Raw genomic sequence first — 12,872 nt, 5'->3', positions numbered from 1 at the left:
AATTGGTGGTTTGGGATTCTTGGGGTATATTCCCAGCAGTGAAATTGCTGAGTGAAAAAGCAGTTCCATTTTTAGTCTTTTGAGAAAATTCCACACTGTTTTCCACAGTAGCTGCAACAGTCTGCATTCCCACCAACAGTGCACTAGGGTTCCTTCTGTCCCAACCACTAATTTCATATGGTCAACTCACCAAAACAGTGGGGCTTTAAGAATTATTTTTGTCATATTTTGTAAGTTCCAACAGCTGGGCTAATAATCAAATTAAAATAATCTGATTAACAGGAGATATTCAACACTTGATACATGCACGAGGGGAAGTCATAGTCAAATGACTATCAAAGAAGATGACATAATATTGGGTATATAGGACACAGTGAGGTTTAAGAAGGGTCTCTCCCTACAAAACTGAAGTGTCCTGATCCTTCACCTTTCTGTCAAGTCACTGTGGAGGGGTCCAACTTGAGAGAATACGACGTCCTGTCACTTCAGCTCTGGGGTCTGTGATTGTGGAAATCCTCTGTGGGAGAATAGGGGGTCTCATCAAATTAGCTGTATGCCCTGTTAGTTTGGGGAACGATCCCACCAGAGAGAACAGTGGGTTCTGTCACATGAGCTTCGTATCCTGCCACTATGGAGAGGAGTCCCACATGAAAGACTAGTGGGCGCCACCGCGTGCACTTTTGGGGCCCTACCACGATGGGTATGTAAGACATCCTCAGCTGGGGTGACGCGAGGTGCCCTGGAGATTCCTAGTGCCCTTGCAGAACGATCAGAGCCGATGCTTAGCAAGTGGGTGCCATTCCCAAGATGTGCACTAGGTGGCGGCAGAGAAGAGCATCTCGGGGCAGCGGGCCCCTGGGAGTGCGCGGGGTCCACTCCGCCGGCACAGCGGGTCCTGCCGCGTGGGCTCTGGGTTGTCTGAGCGCGGGAGGGGCCTCACCCGAGAGCGGGAATGGGGCCCTGACACGTCAGATCTGGGCCCAGGGATTGGGGCAGGGGCCCCGCCGGAGAGAGTAGGGCGTGCTGTCACGTTACCTCTGAGTCCTCTGCGGGGACAGGCTCCCTCACGCTAGAGGTGGGGATCCTTTCACAGCGGTTCTGGGTCCCTTTAGTGTGCAAGGTGGACCCACCTGAAAGAGTGCGGGGTCCTTTGGCCGCACCTCTGGGGCACATGGCTGTGTGGAGGCGGCACACGGGAGAGACGAGAGTCGCTGGGATGGCGACGCCGAGTCCGGGGTGAGCGCGGGGCGCGCAGTCGCTGCCGCTCGGAGGCGTGCGGGTGTCGGGGGGCGGGGGCCGCCTGAGAGGGCAGCGGGGTCCTGCCGCGGCGTCGCGTCTTGGGGTCTTGGGGTCTTGGGGTCTTGGGGTCTTGGGGTCTTAGCACGGAGAAGGCCGTCTTCGGGAGGAACCGAAGGCCTGGGGAAAACCCTAGGGGTCAGAGACGCGCTTCAGGGAAACGCAGCGCCCCCGCGGCGAGGGCAGAGGAGGCCCTCGGCTCTCCGACCCGGTGCCGCCCGGCGAGGGAAGCTTCGCCCTCCTGGCGCAGCGAACCAGAACCCCGCGCTGCTGCGACACCAGCTTGCGTTTCATGCTCACACCCCTTTAGTCAATTAATCCTATTTCCATCTTATTCAGCCCAACCATTTACAAAACTTCCTCTCTCTACATTTCTGTTCAAAAACCCTCCACCACTTTCGTTTTCATGTTCCGCTTTCTTCCTGCTTTTCCTCTGTCACTTTGGAACAACCAGCCTCATTTAGGACAAAATTAATGCCATTTCTCTGAAAAATGCATGCCCACATCTCACAGCTTTTTGTTCAGTCCCAACATACCGTGTTTTTCTCGCGCACACAGCTGTTTTCCCTATTGCTCTTTCTGTGCCTTTAATTAGAGTCCCTGACCTTAAGCAGAAGTCTTAATTTCTGGTGACAGCGAAGAGCAAGGGGCTGTGGCCTGTCTGCCGCGCCAGCGCGCGTTCGCTTGACCGGCACGAGCGAACTCGATCGCTCCTACGGACGTGGTGACTCTGCGCACAGACGCTCAGCCGTCCGCAGGCCCCGCCTACGGACAGCCTCAAACAGCGGCGGCTCCTCCGTGCCCTGCGGCCAGGCGCGAAGCGATTGCCCTCCGCCCGCCTCGCCCCCGCCTGGGCGCCCGCCTACGCGGGGCCTCCGGCGGCTGCGGACGGCGCTGGCACCGCCTCGGCGGGAGGGCGCCGCACGAGGGGGCGGGCACCGCCTCGGGCAGCCTCCTCCCAGGACAGAGCTGCCCTGGGCGCCCCGAGATGCCGCCCCCCGACACCGAGGCACGAGTGCCTCGCGGGACAGGGCGGGGCCTCCTGGGGCCTGCTGAAGCCCCTTCAAACCTCTCGGCGAGACGGCCCCTCAGGACGCTGCGGGCCGCGTCCCCGGAGCGCTCTCCGGCAAGGCAGAGCCGTCCTGGCGTCCGCGCGACGCCAGCCCCCACTCGCGTGCGCAGGTGCCACGGGGGCCAGGGCGGCCGCTCGGCGCCCCTGCCCGAAGGGCCCTGCGGCCCGCACCGCACAGCCGAGTGGCCGCCCCGGGTCCCCGTCGCGCAGTCCTGCTTAAGTCCGTTACATTTGGGAACGTGCAAGCCGAAATGGAGTCCGACATTCCGCGACTTCTCCAAAAGTAATCAAAATACAACGGGAAGCTGGGAGCCCCAGGGAAGGACGCGTCGTTGGCTCCACATTACTCACCCCTGGAAAGGAAGGAAGAATGCAAGTGCTGACAGCAGGGCAATGCCAAGTCACAGAGCAACACCAGCTCCAGACTCACGGCAAGAAAGGTTCAAATTTAACAACCCGAGGGAGAAGCAACGATCCTCTGGCACCTTCCACCTGATTCTTCAGTTCTAAACGGGACCCGCCTCATTTACAAAATAAACTTTTAACTTTTGTCTTTACGGAAAACCCGTCACAGTGGCTACAGAAAAAAACAAAGACAAAAACCCTTTCCATTAATCATTTCACTTATCGGACCAAAACTGTCCCCAGACTCTCCGCCCTTCCCCTCGCCGGGCACACCGTGAGAACGAGATGTCCACTGGGGCGACATCCACCACTCGGACAGGGACATTTGTTTCACCAGGGACATCTCCGATGTGTAAATGCCGGTCCCTCCCTGGTCTCACCTAACCAGTAGAAGAAAGGCCTGGAGAGAAAAGCGCTCCTGTAACGAGCCCGCTGCCCGGAGGGTCCCTTTCTCAGACATCCAGAACCTCCACTCTGGCTCTTGGAGTCCAGGACAGAACAACTCTCTCTCTGTTCTCGCACCGTGAAAAACTAGAAAAGTCTTTCACTCCTTTACCAACTTCTGGGACACCGGTGTTTTCTTTTTTTAAAAATTCTTTTCATAATCAGATTACAGGAAAATTCTTTTTATAATCAATTACAGGATAATCAGAAAGAGAGAGGAAACTAGATGACAGCCTTTGAGAGCAAATCCATGTGAACTTTCAGCAAACTCCAACTCTACAAACCCATCTGATCCCTGGACCTGCCCCTTGGCCTTTCCCGCCCTGCTAGAGGCTGAAGTCCTGGCCAGTGGAGTCGTTTGCAGTGAGGCTGCTTCACTCCTCTCTCCCTTCCTTTCTACAAGGGAAAGGATACCCCAAACCTGTGTGAACACATTGCCCCAGGATCCCGTCTCCCAGCAATTGTCCATCCTCCCAAGCTCTCCTTCGAGTCTCACATTCTCTGTTACCTCCACCCAAAAACAGACTCTCCATTTAACAAACCTTAAATTAGTTCCCAAATTCTGCTGTGGGTCCTTCCCCCTCCCACCTCCAATTAACCCTTTCAAAACCTTACCCAGACCTCTTCAGTCCAACCGTATCCTGTACTCACCTCCTGTACTCACTGCTCACAAGGGTACGGCCCTCCTTCCAAACATGCACCACCCTTTCCTTCTCACCTGGGCTTCACTCCCCACTACTTCCACCTGCTGGGATCACAGCCCGATCTTCACCTCAGTTGCAGTAGTGCCCCCTCCTGGCCCAGCCTGGGCCTTTTTATAAGTTGTTAACAATGCTGCATTCCTTTACCCTCTCCTTGGCCCCCGCCCATTACTCACCTCCCTCACCTCGCAGGGTCTGTCACTCTGTCTCCTGAAGAAGTTCTCGGACATCGCCAGCGCCTCCCTTCAACTTTCCTTTCAAAGACCTTCTCTGCCCTGACACTGTGCTCTTGGATGCCCCTCCTGAGTCCTTGCACCAACCACGTATCCATCCATGTGGGTTCTTCCACGCAGCACATCCAGGGTCCAGCAGCCACTGGGAAGGAAGAAGGGACTAGGGGCGAAGGGTCAGGGGAGGCTGAGATCTGAGAAGGGTCCCCTAGAACGGGGGGCCAGAGCAGCGTCTGGACTGCAGGGAGGCTGAGCTGAGCAGCTGTGCCCTGTGAGGGCCTCCTGGCAGCAGCACTGCATGGCTGTACGTGGAGAGCAGAACAAATAAAATGGTATTGGTCCAATTAAGATAATATAAAGTATATAAACCCAAGTGGAGCCACTTAGGTTACCTAAAATGGCTGTCAGTCATCCATGACACTGTGGATCAAGAGGAAAATTACCTAAGTCAGAGCAAACACATCCGGCATGGAGACATACCTGCCCACATGGTCAGAATAGACACACCTGCAGAGGAGACACACTTAAGATATGTGCCCATGTGGTTAGAGTAGCATTGTCTGCAGAGCAGGACCACCCATAGTTAGTTTCCTGGGAAAATTCCACACTTGGCATCAGGGTTATAAAGATATTTATCAAAAAGACCCAATAGGGTGGACCACTTTCAAGGTAAAACTGAGGCAGTTTCCAAACCACCGCTGAGACAGCTGAGCTCCACACCCCAGAGTGATGCCCCACCCCACGCTGATCTCCCTTGGCATCAGCTCCTGGAGGCTCTGCCCTGCTGGACTGAGAACTTCACCTGCTCATTTGCCCACCTAGATCCTTAGATCCTTCCTTGCAAGGCGCTGATAAATCCCTTGCCACCATGCTGTCTCCCAGACATGTAGACTGAGACTCTGAGACTCGGGTTCAGTGTCCCCCATTGATTGCTGTGTGTGTGTGAGATATTTCTCTTAGATTGTTAGAGTGTCAGTAGGACATTAATGTATGTTGATGTTCTACTTTGAGTGAACCTGCATTCAATAAAAACTGAGTGAATAGCACAGTTACTGTGTGTGACTCCTGTCTGTTCCTTGGTGCTGGGCCGCTCAGCAGGCAGCGAGGCAAGCTTACAGGAAAGGCTGTATCATGAACATATGCTCATGACAGTGTGGGTGGCTCTGCCTGGCAGGGAGAATGCAGATGGGTGTCTGCACTGCTTTGGGGCAGGCTGGCCGCGCAAGTGCTTCTTCAAGGAGGGCAGTCTTAGGGCTCAGTGAGGGAGATCATTCACTCAGTAAATGTATGTTAAGTATTCACTGTCAGGTGTTGTGACAGACATATATAGTAGGATGCACATTGGTGAAAGAAACAAATATGTCTTCATGGAGCTCACCATTTACATAATTAAGAAAATAAATATATTATCTTAAGTTGATATAATACTATGAAGAAAAAGAATAGGGTGTTCTGACAGAAAAAATGAGTGATCAGAAAAAACCTCAAACCTCTCTGAAGAAGCAGCGTAGAAGCTGAGACGTAAATATGAGCAAATGGCCAGGCATCTGGCCCAGATGGGGTGAAGAGTCCAGGCTGAGAGGATACCTGCAAAAGAGCAGCAGGTAGGGGAGACCTGATGCCTGGGGAGACCGAGTCACTGTGAGGAAGCGCTGCAGGCATCCGAGGGCGACCGCTTTTCTGTCTTTGCCCATAAATCACTCTAATAACTATTCTATAATGTTACTAAAAATAAGTACCCTTACTTTTTTTAGGTTCCAAAATTCACCATCTGAAATCTTCCTTATTGACAATGTGGACATTTGCCATATTGTGTGTTCCTGAGATAATTTAGAAAGGACACAATTCCACTTAGAAAATACTTCTGATTTCTAGGAGGCCATGGGTCCAAGCCCTGAACTCATTTGCAATGCTAAGTATCTGGTTAGTATTTTATTTAATCATTAATAAACTTACCACCAACAATTTTTTTCTAACTCTTCATATTACCCCATCATGTTTTCTTCCAAGCTTTATCTTTTTTTACATAGCTAAAGTCACACAATTTGATTATTGTACAATAGCTTATTTTCCTTGATGAATCATGAAAAGCAAATTATTACAAATAATAGAAATTATTACAGTGAGGGGGAAATAACATGCAGAAATTAATATCCTTTAGGTGTATGTAGAAACTGTAAATTAAATATATAATCAAAGAAAAGAACCGATAATAACAAAACAGGTAGAATACCTAAGATTAACTTTAAGTATGTGTATAACCTGTATGAACAATTCTTTTAGAGAGACCTTTTTGCTTTGTTCCTTTTAATACAATTTAATGAACATATTCTTTGACCCAGTAATTCCACTTCCATGTAGTTAGCTTATAAATGTACTTCCATGCATGAGAAAATGACATATATACAAAAATATTCAGCTGCAGCACCGCTTGTAAGAGAAAAAGAATAGACGCAATTTAAACACCCATCAGTAGGAAACTGGTTAAATAAATCATCCATTTGAAGAAACATGGTCTATTTGTTACAAAGAATGAGGCCCTTTCTGTTCTGATGTGGAATGATTTTCAAGTTAAGTGGAAAGAAGCAAGGAGCAGGACACTGTGTGTAATATACTACCATTTTTTTGAGGGGGACAGTCAAACTCTATGCATATATATTTGCAAATGCATAAAATATGTACAGAAGAACACAGAATATACTAGCAATAGTGCTTGACTCTGGGGAAGGAAACAAGGTAACTGGAACATGGTGGTGTGAGAAGGAATTAGTTTACTCTGTATCTTTTGGATCTTGGGTGTATATTACTTATTCAAATTTTTTCTTTTTTTTAAAAAAGATTTCATTTATTTTTAGAGAGAAGGGAAGGGAGGGAGAGAGAGCAAGAAACATCAATGTGTGGTTTCCCCTTGAGCGCCCCCTACTGGGGACCAGGCCCACAACCCAGGCATGTGCCCTGACTGGGAATAGAACTGGCAACCCTTTGCTTAGTAGGCCTGCACTCAATCCACTGAATCACACCAGTAAGGGCCAAAAATTTTTTAAATTTCTGAGAGAGGTAGGAGAAAGTCACATGCTAGGGTGGGGGCTAAGGTGATACCAACACGAAGCAGAGATAGGCTCTGCTATTCACGTTTCTAACCTGAGTTTCCCCAGAACTGTTCTTACAAGTTCCAATCTCAGACCAAAGCTAATTATCACTGAAGATACAGGGCTGTCACCAAAACCAGGGAGGTATTTTGAAGATCAGAGCATTAGCTCACTGCAAAGCAGATGACTGTTTACGTAAAGACAACAGGATGCAGTCCTTTCCTTTGGAACCACTTTTATTAATCATCTAACCAACAGAGGCGGTCAGCTTGAACCAAAACAAGCTAAAACAGCCTCAAAAAAAAGGCCTGCCTCATTATAACACGATAGGGCAAAACCAGCAATGAAGACAGTTTAGCCTCAGTTCTTTTCAGAGTAGGCCAAACATGTTTTTATACACAAACAGGCCATTAAAAACTGATTAGCAATGCACCACCACCCCAACCATAAAGTGTAGAAGTCTTGTTGTGGGCTCCCTTTGTGTCATTCACAGAGTGAACCTCTTCCTCAGCCATAAACAAGTCACAGCTTTTGGAGGGGGGGCGGTGGCTGGTGATCAGCATGTATCTTCAGTGATAGCATCATTTGTTTACTCTGGAACTTTGATGGGGAGGTGATTCACTTCTTTCCTCCCTGAATCTGAGATACAATAGCCTTTTGGAATATCTAACAAGTGCCTTGGCAGTTAGGTGGTAGAGGTTCCCTTACCAAAGTGTTTACAGGTTAATTGTGTAGGGCTCCTTTAAGCATTTAATCCTGTTGTTTTTCAGAAACTTTTGCACCTGGATTCCCAAGACGCAAGCAGGGCCAAATCAGTGCCCCACAGGCCTTTGTAAGAGAGCCGCTTCTCAGAACAGTCACCCACAGGAGCTGAGTCGGCAGGAGAGGGGGCAAGGTGGAGATGCAGGGGGACAGAAATCAGATGAAACACTCCGTGCTGGTTCCGACTCACTCCATCCTGTGCAGGAAGTGTAGAACTGAGGCAAGGTTTATTCTATGTATAAATTTTCAGTTTGATTTCCTATCTTAACCAGCTACTTTAATTGTAAAAAAAAAATACTTCCCACTTTTTCTAGTTCACTGCTCCCAGAAGTCACTTCAGATTTCTACTCCATACCTATACACTGGTTTATGGCCCATTGAGCAAGGGTGGGGATATTTTGCTTCCACTTTTCAGAAAAGTAAGTGGCTTTCTCTTCACTTAGACCCAAAGTTATGAAATCATCCTGGACATGCTCAGTTGTGAGACTTCTTCAAGGCACTGTTTGGAACCAGAAGTGAAACAGAAACCACTGTGGGTTCTATTGCACACCGCCAAAAACACTGTGACTCCCAATGCCAGTCTTATGAAAAAGAAAGGAACTGTTTATTTAAAAGTTAGACAGATTTAGAACAATGGTGGAATTCTGCCATTAAATCACACTTGCTTTAGAAACAACAACAACAACGACAACAACAACAACAAAAACAGCCCACCCACAAACACACATACTTCTGTCTTCCTTTCTGTAAAATCAGGCCAGTTTTCAGAATATGCCAGTCAGATGTACTGTCTTTCAGGAAATAAAGAAAGGAAGGAGAAGGGGAAGGGGAAGAGGAAGAGGAACGGGAAGGGGAAGTCTGTGGCTCAGCATTACGCCGGTCTCAGTTCAGCATTCCTGGCCTCTACCAGTCATCCATGCACAGCTAGGCTCCCTCTCTTAATCCAAAACCACAAGGCCCCTCCTCATGGTAAGCTGGTGTCTTTCAAACAGCAAGGCCAAGATAGCCTTCTCCACTCCCAAGCCACAGGGTTAAGAGAGCACGGCTGCCTCTCTCTTGGGTTTGAACCCCAGTGTGGATCTTCCTCCATAACCACATTTCTGTCTCCTCCCTCCCTGGGTTACATCTACCAGTACTACGGTTTCTTCTGCCTTTCTTAGCTGCCATTGTTAGCCTGGGCACGCTTGGCCCTGTGACACAGGAAGAGCCTCCGAGCTGTTCGTGTTGGCAGTAACCAGGGGACTGCCCCCCAGCTGCATCACAGGTTACAGTCACAGCCATCTCCTCGTCTCCAGCTAGGCAGGCACACCTGTTAGCATCACTAAAACACTGGCCAATCATCCAGGGCCTCGGCTGGGGCCTCAGCTGTCGACTGTAGGGGGCTTTGGAAGCTACTCAAGGGACTTGGACCAGGTTCCCCACAGGATGGGGACACATGCTGACCAGAGAGAACTGGAGAGCATCATGGCTGTGGGTGAAGCCATGGTTTTTGAAATCACCAACGGGTGCCATGAGCTGCTATCTCAGGCACAGGAGCAGATGTTTACCCAGACTTCCAATGGGCTTCTCTTGCCCCACATTGGGCTCTGTAGTGTCTGCGGAGGAGGACGCTGTCATATTGACTGAAGCAGAGGGGCCTGTCCTGCAGACGGGCCCACCGGGGGGGGGGCTCCTCCAGAAGCCTTGGAGGCAGAGCCCTCCCAGTGAGATGGAGTCAGCGCCGCAGCCCTAGATGTGTATTTATTTACCCAAAGAGGGTCTATTTTTCTAATGTGAATACTGACACAAATGAGCATTTTGTTAATAAAACATGATGGTTTTCAAACAAACACACACACACACACACACACCCACACACACAAAGCACTGGCTGAGTTCTTTAGTTATATAAAGTAACTCTCAATGACTTCTCCCTCCCACAAGCCAGGTTAGTGGCAGACTTCTAGTTTGGGGGCCTTCCACTTTGGGGGACTTTGATATTCCCTGTTACAGAAGGAGGCTTCTCATGCTTCTGAGGGGAGCAAAACTGATCTGATCGCCAGTGGCAAATTCGGAGAGCTGAGCCGTAACCTTCTACCGCTTTTGGCTCACTCCGGAGGGGGACGAGCACTTCCGTCGGGGCGGAGAACTACCGCGCGCCCACTGGTTCAGCCGCTGAACGTCATTGCCTCCAGCACAAGGCCCTGAAGCAGGGCAGGCGGCCCATAGCGTCCTCCCGGCCTCCAGCCGCACCGGCCCTGCAGCCCCTGCCGCCGCTCCGGCCTCCCCTCGGCCGCTGCCCGCATCGTCGCGCTGCTGCAGCCTCACTGTCCGTCGGGCCGCTGCCGCCATCGCCGCACTTCTCTGTATGAACAGAATTTTTAAACGATACCCAATGAAAGACACTTGAGCAACTGGAAAGTAACATTATGTTTGTGGATGAAAAAAATGTAAAGGTGTCAATTTGGCAAAGTTGTTTATAAATGTAATGTGATATACATTAAAATATCAACATCTTTAAAACTAAAACTCGTTTTCAGTTCATCTGTTAAAATAATTGAAAAGAGAATTCTGAAAAAGCAAAGTAATGATTAGAAGCTAGCCCAAGCAGATATAAAAAATGTATTGTACTATAAACCTGTAGTAATTAAAAGAGTGGGGATAATGCCCTGTGAATAGACAAATTGATGAGACAGAATAGAAAATACATTAAAAAATTCAAAAGCAGATGGAAATTTTCTATCATAAAGATGCCTCCTTGGTCAGTGGGAAAATATGCATTATATAATAAATGGTGTTAGAACAGCTGAGTGGGTAAAAATATTGGACCCCCTACATTATATCCTCCACCAAATTGATTCCTCATAGATTTTAATAGCCACTCATAACTAATATAAAACACTGTTATCTAAAGCACACAAAGATATCAAAAGTGAAAGAATGGGAAAAGATAGACTATACACACATTAACCAAATGAAAATTATATAATAGCATATAATAGACTTGAAGGCAAAAAAGCACTACTACAAATAAAGAGAAGAACTTCATATCAATGAGTTCAATTTACCAGTTAGTTCCAAATTTCTATTCACTTAATGACATAAACTCAATTTATATAGAACAGAGCTATATGGAAAAATAGACAAATTCATAATCATCTTAGGAGATTTAACAAACCTCTCTCATTCAGTAATAAAGCATACCTCTTTTAGAACAAATAAAACCCACAAAATAGTTAAAATATTTAAAAATAATATGAGAAACAAATTGGATTCAACATGTATAAGTACTTCACTGTACCCCAAAACTACAAATTACAGATTATTTTCAAGTACCTTTGGAACTTTTAAAAAACAGATCATATTGTGATAGAAAGCAAGTTTCAACAAATTTCAAAGAATTGAAATTTATATATATAATGTGTTTCTTGCTCTCATTGCCATTAATCTAGAAATAAGTGACAAAAGATAACTAGAAAGTACCTATAAGTTATGAAATCCACTTCTAAATAATGCCTCCAAAGAAATCACAATTGGAGTTAAAAAATATTTTGCAGAGAATGATAATAAAAATTCTGCAAACCAAGGCCAGATCACTCAGTTTCCAAAAATGATCAAAGCTTCAGATCAGTAGTTTTTAACCAAAGTTTGATTTTGCCCACAAGGGAACACAGCATTTTATAAAGACCTTTTAGATTGTCATTTGGGTGAGGTTAAGGAGGTTTTCACTGGCGTGCAGTGAATAGCAGTAATGAATACGAATGAGCACCTATAATGTAGAGAAAAATATCCCAAGAGAAAGAAATATCCATTGTACTGAGAATGAGAAATCCTATTCTATATGGAACATGATGAAGAGTAATTAGAATAGAAAAGGCATGTGACTTTGCACCCTGGATCTGAAATCATGCCTCTCTTTGGACAGTCACCATGGAAGCTAAGAGCTAAAGAACAACAACAGAAAAATGCCAGCAATCTTGCAAAGGTTGGGCAGGAGTGTCCTTGGCTAAGAAGACACCCGCAAAAGCTCAGAAGCCAAGGAAGATCTGACACCGTAGGAACCTGAACCACGCTGTGATAAAGCACAGTGTGCGTCTGCGGATTACTGCCTCTTCTCATTGCCCATAAATCACTCTTCGATAATTGTCTCTCAAAATGACTTAGAACCTGTAATCTTACTCTTTTAGATTCCAGAATTCACCATCTAACTTTCTCCTCTTTGAAAATGTGGACATTTGCCATATTGTGAGTTCCCCAGATAACCTACAAGAGGCACAATTTTACTTATGAAATACTTCTGATTTCTAGAACACCATTGCTCCAGGTCCTGAACTCATTTAAAATGCTAAGAACCCTGTTATTATTTCATTTGATTATTAATGAACTTATTGTTATGGAAGAAACTAGGTTCCTTTTGCTGACATACATTCTCATGGAAGAGAACTGACCTTGCTGAGGTGGGAGTGAAAGGCATAGGTTGAGGGCAGGGCAAGGTAAGAGCTGCAAGAGCTTCAGATCCTTAGTCCTGAGGACTTCTATAGTTGGCAGGATGGGATGGAGGGAGCTACATATTGATTGACAGGTAAAGGTGGCGCCAGCCTCCTGGGGAGGGGGAGCAGCAACCATCACTACCCAAATGCAGGTGTGTAGGGGGCCCTTCCTTTGAGTGCTGTGGATCCCCTCCCACCTTCCTTGGGTTGAATATACAGTTTCAAAGGCTTTCTTTCCTAGACAGAGAAAATGATACGTAGAATTTCAAGGTGTTAGCCTGGTGCTTCTGGTGATGTTGGTTTGCCTCTCAATAATTGCACCAGGATCGGGAGTGCTTAGTTAGTGAGTGAGACATTTCTCCCTCTTCCTCCCTGCCTTAGTTTACTATCTATCCTACACAATA

The 12,872-nt window shown here is 47.3% G+C and overlaps 1 pseudogene; it reads right to left on the bottom strand.

The window, feature by feature from the left end:
* Positions 1 to 8,155: 8,155 nt before the first annotated feature.
* Positions 8,156 to 10,205, bottom strand: LOC129080272 (COMM domain-containing protein 7-like; annotated as a pseudogene).
* Positions 10,206 to 12,872: the final 2,667 nt, after the last annotated feature.

Source organism: Pteronotus mesoamericanus, unplaced genomic scaffold, assembly GCF_021234165.1.
Source record: "Pteronotus mesoamericanus isolate MK-2021 breed Mesoamerican mustached bat unplaced genomic scaffold, CSHL_Meso_final contig_87, whole genome shotgun sequence".
Lineage (NCBI taxonomy): Eukaryota > Metazoa > Chordata > Mammalia > Chiroptera > Mormoopidae > Pteronotus > Pteronotus mesoamericanus.
Note: the sequence above shows the minus strand (reverse complement) of the source record. Positions and strands in the feature narration are given on the sequence as shown.